At 41.1% G+C, this 10644-nt stretch overlaps 1 protein-coding gene across 3 annotated transcripts in view; it reads left to right on the plus strand.

Annotated features, from left to right (window-relative positions):
• The window catches only part of LOC121650162 (carbonic anhydrase-related protein 10-like), a 169344-nt gene that overhangs the window by 129337 nt on the left and 29363 nt on the right, over positions 1-10644 (plus strand). The window lies entirely within an intron of this gene.

Below are 10644 nucleotides of genomic sequence, written 5' to 3' on the forward strand. Positions count from 1 at the left end.
GTCCAATGAGCTTCATTTTTGCTCTTCAGAAACCAACGGGTGACGTCACAGAGGCTCCACCCGTCTTTTAGGCTCCTGCCCTAACCAGTCGCTAAGAATTTATCCTCCTTTTGTTCACACTTTACCTCCCATCCTCTCTAGCTTCCACTGTTAGTTTCTTTTCTGTCTACACCTTGTAAAATGTTCATTCACTGTATCTAATCTCATTAAATGGTTTATATTTTATACCATTCTAATTGACTTTTCCCTCTTCTTTCTTTCTCTATCTTGCCTCCTCCAGTATAAAAAGCTGTCCGCCTCATCTCTCTTTCTCTCTATCACATTTGATTCAGGCACACGTTTTATGAAAACCAGAAGAAGGCTTTGAAGATTTGCCCCGTGCTGGTTTGGTGCTCTAAGACCTCACATCTAACAGTGCTTCTGTATTTGTACTCAATTACTTGGAAAAAGTTTGATTAGTTTTCATCAGTGTAGTGCAGAGGCTCCTACACACAATTTTTAAATCCCACCTGCTATGCAACATCCCTGTCTTCAAATGCAATTTTGTTAAAAGACGTGGAAATCACTTGAGACTGCAGCTCATCTGTTGAAACAGCTGCTCCTCCACAGTAACTTCAGAGCTTGGTACACTCTAGAAATTAATTTTAAAAAACCACCGCCTACAGAAGATCAAGTTAGCAGCGTGTTTATTCAGTTGTGACAGTAATGTTTCAGCAATATCTTTCAGAAGCTTAATTTTTCCTTTCTGTACTACGTTCCTTTAGAGATCAGCACTGTCACTGATCAGTGTATGATTTCCGCTTTAAATCTTGTATGAAGAAACCAGAAACCAAATGCTCAAGCTTTTAACCACTGAAATAAGAAGCTTGAGCTATGAGGCGAAGCTAGCAACTGCAGCTGCTGCTGCTGCAGCATGCACATGAACACACAGACACGCCAAACACAGGAGGCATTTATTTTTTATGATAACTTTGGTTCCAGATAAAGTGGGGCTCAGTTTTCCAGTCAGACCTGAAAAGACATGCACTGGCAGCAGCGTTGCCAGATTGGGCGGTTTTCCGCCCAGTTGGGCTACTTTTCATCACACCAGGCGGGGAAAAAATGCATTGGCAGCTGGATGAAATTTGGGCTGCTTTTGCCCACATGTGGCGGGTTTTTAATATTGTGAAAACTGCACAACACACTCTCATTTTATGATAGAAAAAGCAAAAATATAATAAAACAACAAAACTACAACAGCACAGACACAAAATTCAGTGAAATATTTGGTTGACATGAATTGTTTTGAAACACTACAATTTCATGTCAATGCAACAGATTAGTTAGCAGATGGACTGAAACTACGCTGCAAGCCTGAAACACGTCGGGAGAACTTTTCCCAGGTGACGCAGCTAAAGGATGACACCACAAATCACATAGGATTACAACTTCTGTCCAGTCTCATGGATGTGCGCTCTGGCCTGAGCAGAAACGGACTGACGTCCACTACTTTAAAGCCTCTGCAGCAGCTGTTAGAGAGATCTGATTCATCTATACATTAGCCATCTGGCCCGGCTTCCAGTGACTATAGCTCTTGAAGTTCTCAACATAGTTCAAGTTAATGGAAAGGCTGAAGCTGACTCTGCTCTAGGTAAGCTGATTTCTGTTCAAACATGATCCTATTTGCACTGTGGCTGATTTTGTTAACTGTTATTCTTATTCGAAGGCATTGCTAGTTAATTCAAAATGTTTTTTTTGTGTTTGGAATCTATGATCATTAAGCTGCTCTGTGCTGTCCAGCCAAGTGTCCCTAGCAACAGTGTTTTATACATAGCAACGATGTGTTTTAATTGATTGATTGATTGATTTAAAAGAAAATATCAGATATTAAATTTAAAAGTTACTATAGAGTAAAAAAAAGGAGCAGGATGAAGTAAAACCTTATTTACTCCTGCCCCCTTTACAATCATAATTTAATCTTCCTACAAAAAGAAAAAAAATGTTTTTTAGAAAAAAGAAATATGAAAAAAAGATGTACATGTACTTATGTAAAAATCTGATTACATACACATGTAAACACGTGTATACATACATACACATATGCATATCCACATACACTCTGAGACAAAGCCATTAAGTATATGAACTTGTGTATTTTTATACCCACTTACGTACCTGCACATGCACATCTATACAACACACATGCATGTTCCCATAAACACACACCTACATGTACATTTGCATTTCTGCTTACTTAAACACATTTGAATATACTCACACATACCTATACATTCATATTTGTTTACAGATGTAGCTTCATGGACATACTTAATTTTATTGGTTTACATACGTTCTTTTTCTTCATACTTATATTTCTTTGATTTTTTTTTTTTTTTCTTAAACTGGATGATGTTTGGACATTGAGTTTTTCTTGAAGATTATTCCACAATTGTACACCATATACTGTAATGCACATGCTTTTCATAGTTGTTTCCACACTTAAAATCTTCAGATTATATCCGCCTTATCACAGTTTTTGTATGTGGCCGGGTAGTAAATTATTTCTAGCTTTATACATTATTATTGCTGTTTGCAACTCCACCAAATCACAAACTTTTAGTGGTTTTAACTTCCAAAATAATAGATTTGTTTGTTCCAAATATCCAACTTTACATACAACCCTTATTGCTTGTTTTTGTTGAATGTATAGTGGTTGCAATAGATGTAGCCTATTTGGATTTTTTACAGTGCTCTTTCTTGGTTGTGATTTGTGAAAATATTTTTATCTACCATTTATCTGTGGTCATTTGATGTGGATATAAAGCTCTGGATACTTATGAGTGTTTTCTATGGCCTGTGTAATTATTTTACAGGTTTATAGGGTTGTCTGACAACTTCCTGATTTGGACTGGTTTTTATTGGAATGGGCGGGTTTTAAGCTTTGATTGGGCTGAAAACTGTCGCTCTCATCTGGCAACACTGACTGGCGGATTTGACTGAGGATATATGTATAAGTATTGTTATAAGTCTAAAAACTTTCAAAATAACACATCAATCCATCCATCCATTGTCTGCTGCTTATCCTGGGTCGGGTCATAGGGGCAGCCACCTAAGCAGGGAAACCCAGACTTCCCTCTCCCCGGCCACATTCACCAGCTCATCCGCGGGGATTCCAAGGCGTTCCCAGGCCAGCCTGAGAGATGTAATCTGTCCAGCGTGTCCTGGGTCTTCCCCGGGGCCTCTTTCCGGTGGGACATGACCAGAACACCGATCTGTCTGTCGATTTCCCGCTTCATCCTTGCCTCACTGGTCGTACAGGGACCGGACATCTCGTACAAGGGGGTCCGGCACTCCATACTCCTGGAGTACCCCGCACAGGAGTCCCCGGGGGCCACAGTCGAATGCCTTCTCCAAGTCCACAAAGCACATGTAGACTGGTCGAGCAAACTCCCATGCCCCTTCCAAGACCCTGAAGAGAGTGTAGAGCTGGTCCACTGTTCCACAACTGGGAAGTAAAAAAAAAAAAAACTGTTCCTCCTCAATCCGAGGTTTGACTATCCGACGGACCCTATTTTCCAGGAACCCTGAATAGACCTTACCAGGGAGGCTGAGTGTGATCCCCCTGTAGTTGGAGCACACCCTCCAGTCCCTTTTTTTGAAGAGGGGGACCACCACCCCAGTCTGCCAGTCCAGTGGAACTGTCCTCGATGTCCACGCGATGCTGCAGAGGTGTGTCAGCCAAGACAGCCCCACAGCATCCAGAGCCTTAAGGAACTCTGGGTGGACCTCATCCACCACCGGGGCCTTGCCACCGAGGAGCTTTTTAACTACCTCAGCGACCTCAGCCCCAGAGATGGGAGAGCCAGCAGCAGCTACCCCAGACTCTGCTTCCTCATCAGAAGATGTGTTGGTGGGATTGAGAAGGTCTTCAAAAAATTCCCTCCACTGCCTCACAACATCCCGAGTCGAGGTCAGCAGCCCCCCATCCCCACTGTACACAGTGTTGATGGAGCACTGCTTTCCCCTTCTGAGCCGCCAGATGGTGGACCAGAATCTCCTCAAAGCCAATCCCTTACTGCTGGTGTCCACCAACGAGTTTGGGGGTAACCGCACCGACAGGCACCGACGACCTTACGGCCTCGACAATAGGCAACAAAGCCCACTCGGACTCAATGTCCCCCGCCTCACCCGGGACATGGTTGAAGCTCTGCCGGAGATGGTAGTTGAAACTCTTTCTGACAGGGGACTCTGCCAGACGTAGATATCTAGCCGGAACCTCTCAACCTCGTGCAACAGCTCAGGCTCCTACCTCGCCAGAGAGGTGACATTCCACATCCCTAGAGCTAGCTTCTGCAGCCGGGGATCAGACCACCAGGACGGCTCAGGGAGGAGACACATCAATGTAAATAGATTAATCTGTAGAATTAAAAACTGAAAACTTTTCCAGGGATCAAGTATAAGTTTTAAGGCATCATGGTTTAAAGTTTAAAACGGGCTTAAACACTAAAAAACATCTGGACTGCATATTATCATGCCTGCAGACCTGACCTGATGATGCACCATCAGGATACAAGAACTGGAAGAAGCTACTTACTTATCCATTTTAAATCTGAGAGGCACAGACTTGAAATGATTGCATGGAGAGATCCATTACAGAGATGTAGCTAATAATACAACATTGGGTTTAATTGTATTTTTGCTAAAGGAACAGGACAGGTCACCAGTCCATCGCAGGGCCAATACATAGGCTACAAACAACTATTCACACATACACACACTCACCCCTAAGGAGAATTTAGAGTCATCAATTAACCTAACATGCATGTCTTTGGACGGTGGGAGGAAGCCAGAGTACCCAGAGAGAACCCACGCATACACGGGGAGAACATGCAAACTCCACCCAGCTGAGATTCGAACCAGCGACCTTCTTGCTGTGAGGCTGCGGTGCTAACCACCACACCACCGAAAAAATATATATACAACTAATTATTTCATGTTAATTATACAGTAAATATTGACGTTCTTGTGTTATTTTCTTATGAATGTGCCTCCGTTATTTGTTGTTAATTTAGTACATGGTTTAATGCTGAAGAAAAATATTGTCTGAATATATTTTATATTTTCACAAAGCTGTTTGGTCATATATTGCATTTCTTTTTTTTCTTTTTTTTTCATCTTACTGCACACCCACTGGTTAGGTAAGGGTAGATTTGTTTCACTTTTTTTTACAGTTAGAATTCTTGAATAAATTCCCAGCTGTTTCACTTTAATTGTTTTAGTTTTTGTGTACAAGCTGCCTCACCTATTTAGCTTAGTGTAAAGATCTAGGAGAGGGTCATGCTAGCTTAACTTTGGCCAACAGCGCTTTAAACTTAGAATAGGCCCTCATAAGTATACGCTGTTGCCCCAGACAAAAACTGGGTCAGAGAGGTATCCTCCACATACATAAGTACTGGGGCTGCATGTGGGGTCGAGTGATGTTATGAAACAACGATCTGAGGTGCTGAAGCAGGATTTCACTTCACTGCTGGATACGATCAGCTGTCTGGATGCCCAGATATTCATCAGTGGCCTCTCCCTCCCATCAGAGGAGGAGTGGAGAGATTCAGTAGGCTGTTTAGTCTGAATGCATGGCTGTCGGCTGTATGTACCACACATCCAGTTCATTTCATAGACAACTTCAACTTCTTCTGGGACCGCAGGCACTTTTTTAAGATGGATGGATTCTGCCTGAACAGGTCAGGAGTGAAGCTGTTCGCCTCCAACCTGTTTTATTTTCTGAACAGACTCTGTTCCCTCAGACAAGGACAACAGACAAGAGAGACCAAAACAACGTGATAAGACAGAGCCTAGAGGAAACCTTAAGAAAAAACCACCTCAGCCCCCTCCCGAAGAAAGTCCCAAAGCTCTTAGCGAGGACCCACCCCCTTCATCTCATCATACTCCGTCCAAGTCACCCTCCCTCTCCCCATCCTCCCCACCCCTCCTGGACTTCACCTCCCAGATGAAAGAGCTGGTCACTATTGCGACCAAACTAACCCTATGCCCCATTATGTTTCAGTTCCCTATAAACCCCCCACCGGGGCGGCTAAAGGGGGGGGCACCCAGCCCCTCCTGTACCACCATGCCAGCTTCATGTTTCGGATGTATGATGTGTGGAGGGTCCAGGCTGCGTGGATAACAGCAGTCATGATTTCCCAGGTCCAGCTGGATCCCAGTTTATAAGAAGGTTAAAAAATATCTGCACTGTTTGGTAACAGAAGGATAAAAGCAGCTCTGTCAGAACACAGAGAGCTGCTTTCTAAAAGGTTTCTAAGTAGAGTTAACATACCCTGTGAGCAACAGCGTGTACCCAAACATAGGATAAACAATTCCAAACCCATTAAGTTAGCTTTATTAAATGTTAGGTCATTAGCAGGGAAAACATTTTTAATTAATGATTTTATAACTGAGCACAACCTTGATTTTATATTTTTAACAGAAACCTGGTTAAACCAAGATAACAACACAGCTGCTCTTATCGAATCAACCCTCCCAACTTTAGTTTTATTGTATTGTTGTCTGCACCCTGCTGTAATGATTAATGTAAAGCACTTTGAATTGTCTTGTATATGAAATGTGCTATACAAATAAATTCGCCTTTGCCTTTGTACTGGGGGGTACAGACTTAGATCTCGTATTCTCCCAGTCTTTCCGGATGAGCTTTTATTGTTTTCCCCTACCTAGTGGGGTTATTCCCTGCTACAAAAGCATCTTTGCTGATGGCATAACTGCTGTACCACAAATAGATTTTAAATTGAAAAGATGCAGCAGCACAAGCATGGCATGGAGGTTTGCTATTGTTGTTATTTTTTCTTTTTGGGGTTAAGCTGGGGTTGTGTGCACAAGTGCAAAAAGACAAGAAATATGTCATTGTCACCAAAAGATTCCAGTTCAAGTTTATACTTAAAGACTTGCCTTGCACTACAAGAAAAGTTCACTCTGGAGGCCATTGTCAAATGTTTTTGGTTTTATCCACCCAAAACAACACAACTAAACTTTTACATTCTATTGTCTCAGGATTATGGTGTATAAACAGGGCCTGAGAAGTGCAACAAGGACAGGAAAAAGTTAGAAAGGAGCTCCAGTAGACCCCTCACATCCAGCAGTGAGGTGAGGGGTCAGGAAAGAAAAAGATTACTGGCTTCAAGTTAAAGGGTGATCACATTGATGGAGGTCTGGACAGAGGAAATGAGCTGAGCATGTTCTTCAGTAGGTTCCGTTCACCCCCTGCCTCCAGTCCAACAGACCACACACCGTCCATGAGCCCAGAGCTTTCCTCTCAAAACTCCACTCTGTCACCCTCCAGCTCAGTCATGGACCTTAACACAGCTTCATTTCCCTCCACATCAAAACATACTGAGACCTCCTAAGGTTCAACCTCTAGCCTGTTAGTCTCTGGCAATCAGGTGAAGAAAAAACTGGAGAGACTGAACTGGAACAAGGCTGCAGGTCCAGGTGGTGTCAGACTGGGTAAGAAAAGAGTTCCTGTGCTGTGGAAAGCATCCCGACCTTAAAAGTACCTAAAAAAATCCCAACTATCTGAACCAAATGAATACAGACACTGGTCTGACCACGGCCTTGCATCACACATCATGAAAGTCCTTGAGAGAGGAGACTGTCATTGGCTCACCTCAATAATTCCTCCACCTGGATTTATGACTAGCTAACAGTCTCAGTTTGTGAGAGTGAAAGGTTTTGTGTCTGAGATGGTGGTCAACATCACTGGAGCACCACAAGGGACTGTTCTCTCACCATATCTCTTCACACTGTACACCTCAGACTTCAGTACAACTCAGAGTACTATCATCTGCAGAAACACTCTAATTACTCTTCAGCTGTGGGGAGTATCTGTGATGGGCAAGAAGTTGAGTACAGAGTTCTGAGATGGTGCAGAAACAATCACCTCATCTTGAGTACATGCGAAAGAGATGAATGTTGACTTCAACTTGTTTCATTCTTTTAAATATGGTGTTGTTAAATATTCATAAGCAAACACCTGCTTTGATTTATGAACATTATGTGTGTTTCTGAGGCAGAAAGACGCATTAACCGGAATGAAGTTGCTCCGTTTTCACTTAAAATTGGTCAAATGTTCTTGCTTGACCCTCAGATATCTATATATGGCACAGTCTACGTAGTTTCTACAAATTGTTCCTTTGCTGAGCCTGTTGAGTAATGTAAAAAAAGGGAAATCATGCAGTCATTTTTAGATAGTAAATCCTTGCCCTCTTTTAATAAAATATTGTGCTTGTCTTTGAGGATTATGCTGTGAATAGATTCCAGGCTGTGAAGGCTTATTTAATTTCATATTGCCCCAGCAGTGCCATGTCACAATTAAACTGAAGCTGGGTGCTCTCTCCTCATTTATTTTATACAAACAGCAGTAATGAATGTGTAAAGGCTGCAATGTCATGTAATATGCATGATGGATATGTCTGGCATGCAGATAGAGCACATTAATGGTTAATGTGTTGCCAGGAGTGTTGTGGCATACTGATAAGATGCAGCTTTGTGGCCACAAAATCAACAGAAAAAGGTTGTTTTTATTCATGCAAACACTTAATTTGTCATGCATCGTAAATATGGAGGAAGTTGTTTTCCTTTATGGGACAGTCTCAAAACACATTCTGTCCCAAATGGAAAGGCTTGCTTATGAAGACACCGTTCACAAGTAGTTTAAATGAAGTGATGTAGTTAAATTCTGCAATAATTGTTGTACAGTATATTTTCAACCTTGTACAGATACAAGTTAGTCTAAAAAGGCTGGAACATAATAATCAACAAATCAACATCTATCTATCTATCTATCTATCTATCTATCTATCTATCTATCTATCTATCTATCTATCTATCTATCTATCTATCTATCTATCTATCTATCTATCTATCTATCTATCTATCTATCTATCTATCTATCTATCTATCTATGGTCTTGGATTTGGAGCTTATTCTCAACCCACCTTCAACTATAAACCACTCCACTGAGACTTGAAGATCATGGCCTGATAAAGAAAGCAGGACTACATCATCTGCAAAATGTTGGATTCTACATCCTGAATCTACCAAACTCTGTCCATTAAAGTTATGAACCAAAAGTCCAGAAATGCTCAGCAGATCTGACTTAAGGTCCATTTATGTTCCCATTACATACGTAAATAGGTACTTTTTTAGGCGATACATCCACCAGAAGTTAGCACATAGTTCAGAGTTTGCCTCTGAGTTCTGGCATCAGTTTCTGACAGAAATTTTACTGCCATTTTTTGTTTGTTTGTTCATTTGATTAATTGGTTGATTGTGTATAATAGGACAATGTAAGTCCTCCTGAAGGCAAATAGAAAAATCTATAATCAAGCAGGGTTTTTGTGTCACTGCTGCAAACAGAATGGGTTTAAGAGTCAGCAGTCCTATAAACATCTCCAGAAGATGAGCCATGCCAAGAAAATCATTATAATATGTCTCTGAGGTGCCATATCATAAAGCAGTGTGGAGCTATCACCATATATCCACCCAAAGTCATCATTCTGCAATTATGTGAGCTATTATCAAGTCACACTGAAACTCCTGTCACTCTGACTTTATCAACACCTCCATCACACAGTCTGACAGCTGCTTTCAAAAGATTCATATTAATGCTAGTCAGGAAACTTAAAAGGTTGCCAGGCTACAGGCAGTTGCTGGCTCTACCTTTGTTATTAATGGACACATACTATTCTATAATTACATGTTTACCATCCCCTCTTCTTTTAACGTCTGTGAATGTCTGGGAAGTGAGGAGACCAGTTGCTGGAGTTATATGCGAGGAAAATTGTCCCATTCTGGTGTGATGCAGGATTCTAGCTGCTCAACAGTCCTGAACTTTTATTGCTGGGTTAAAGTGGGCCTGAGACCCCCGGAGCTGAGATCCACCACCTTAGTCAAGGCCAGTCAGGTCTGAGTCCAGGACTACTCCCAGATTTCTGTCTTGGTTGTTGGTTTTGAACATAGCTGTTTAAAGCTGAGCATGGATTTTTAATCTTTCTTCCTTTGGCTCCAAAAACTATTATTTCAGTTTTGTCTTCATTTAACTGAAGGAAGTTCTGGCACATCCGATCTTTAATTTTAATTTATTTACTTATTGAATTTATATACAAGCAGTGAAGTTGAACCTATTGAAGTGGTATACTTTTGTTTAGTTCTATGTATCTCTTTATATGTATTATATGTTTGACTGTTCTTATATGTTTGTCTTTTCATGCACTTGTGTCTTGCTCCACATCCTCTTACTCTCCCTCTCCTCATATTATAAATTTGACATATAATTGAACCTGTTTAAGGTCTGAAAATTATACACCTTAACGTATGGAGTTTGGTCTCCAAAACTGACCTGCTAAGAATGATGGTGTTTCATCATAAGCCTAATATTATTACCATCTCTGAAACATGGTTACATAGAAGTATAGCAGATGATGAGTTAAATATTCATGATTACATATTATATAGAGCAGATAGAGGTTCTCGAGGTGGTGGTGTTGTTACATATGTCTCTAAAAATCTTAATACTTAACGTGTATACCCTGGTGTGGAACAAGTTAACTTTGAATCTCTGTCTATCAAAATCAATTTTCCTAATAATAAAAAATGAAT

Source organism: Melanotaenia boesemani, chromosome 2, assembly GCF_017639745.1.
Source record: "Melanotaenia boesemani isolate fMelBoe1 chromosome 2, fMelBoe1.pri, whole genome shotgun sequence".
In the NCBI taxonomy this organism is placed as follows: Eukaryota; Metazoa; Chordata; class Actinopteri; order Atheriniformes; family Melanotaeniidae; genus Melanotaenia; species Melanotaenia boesemani.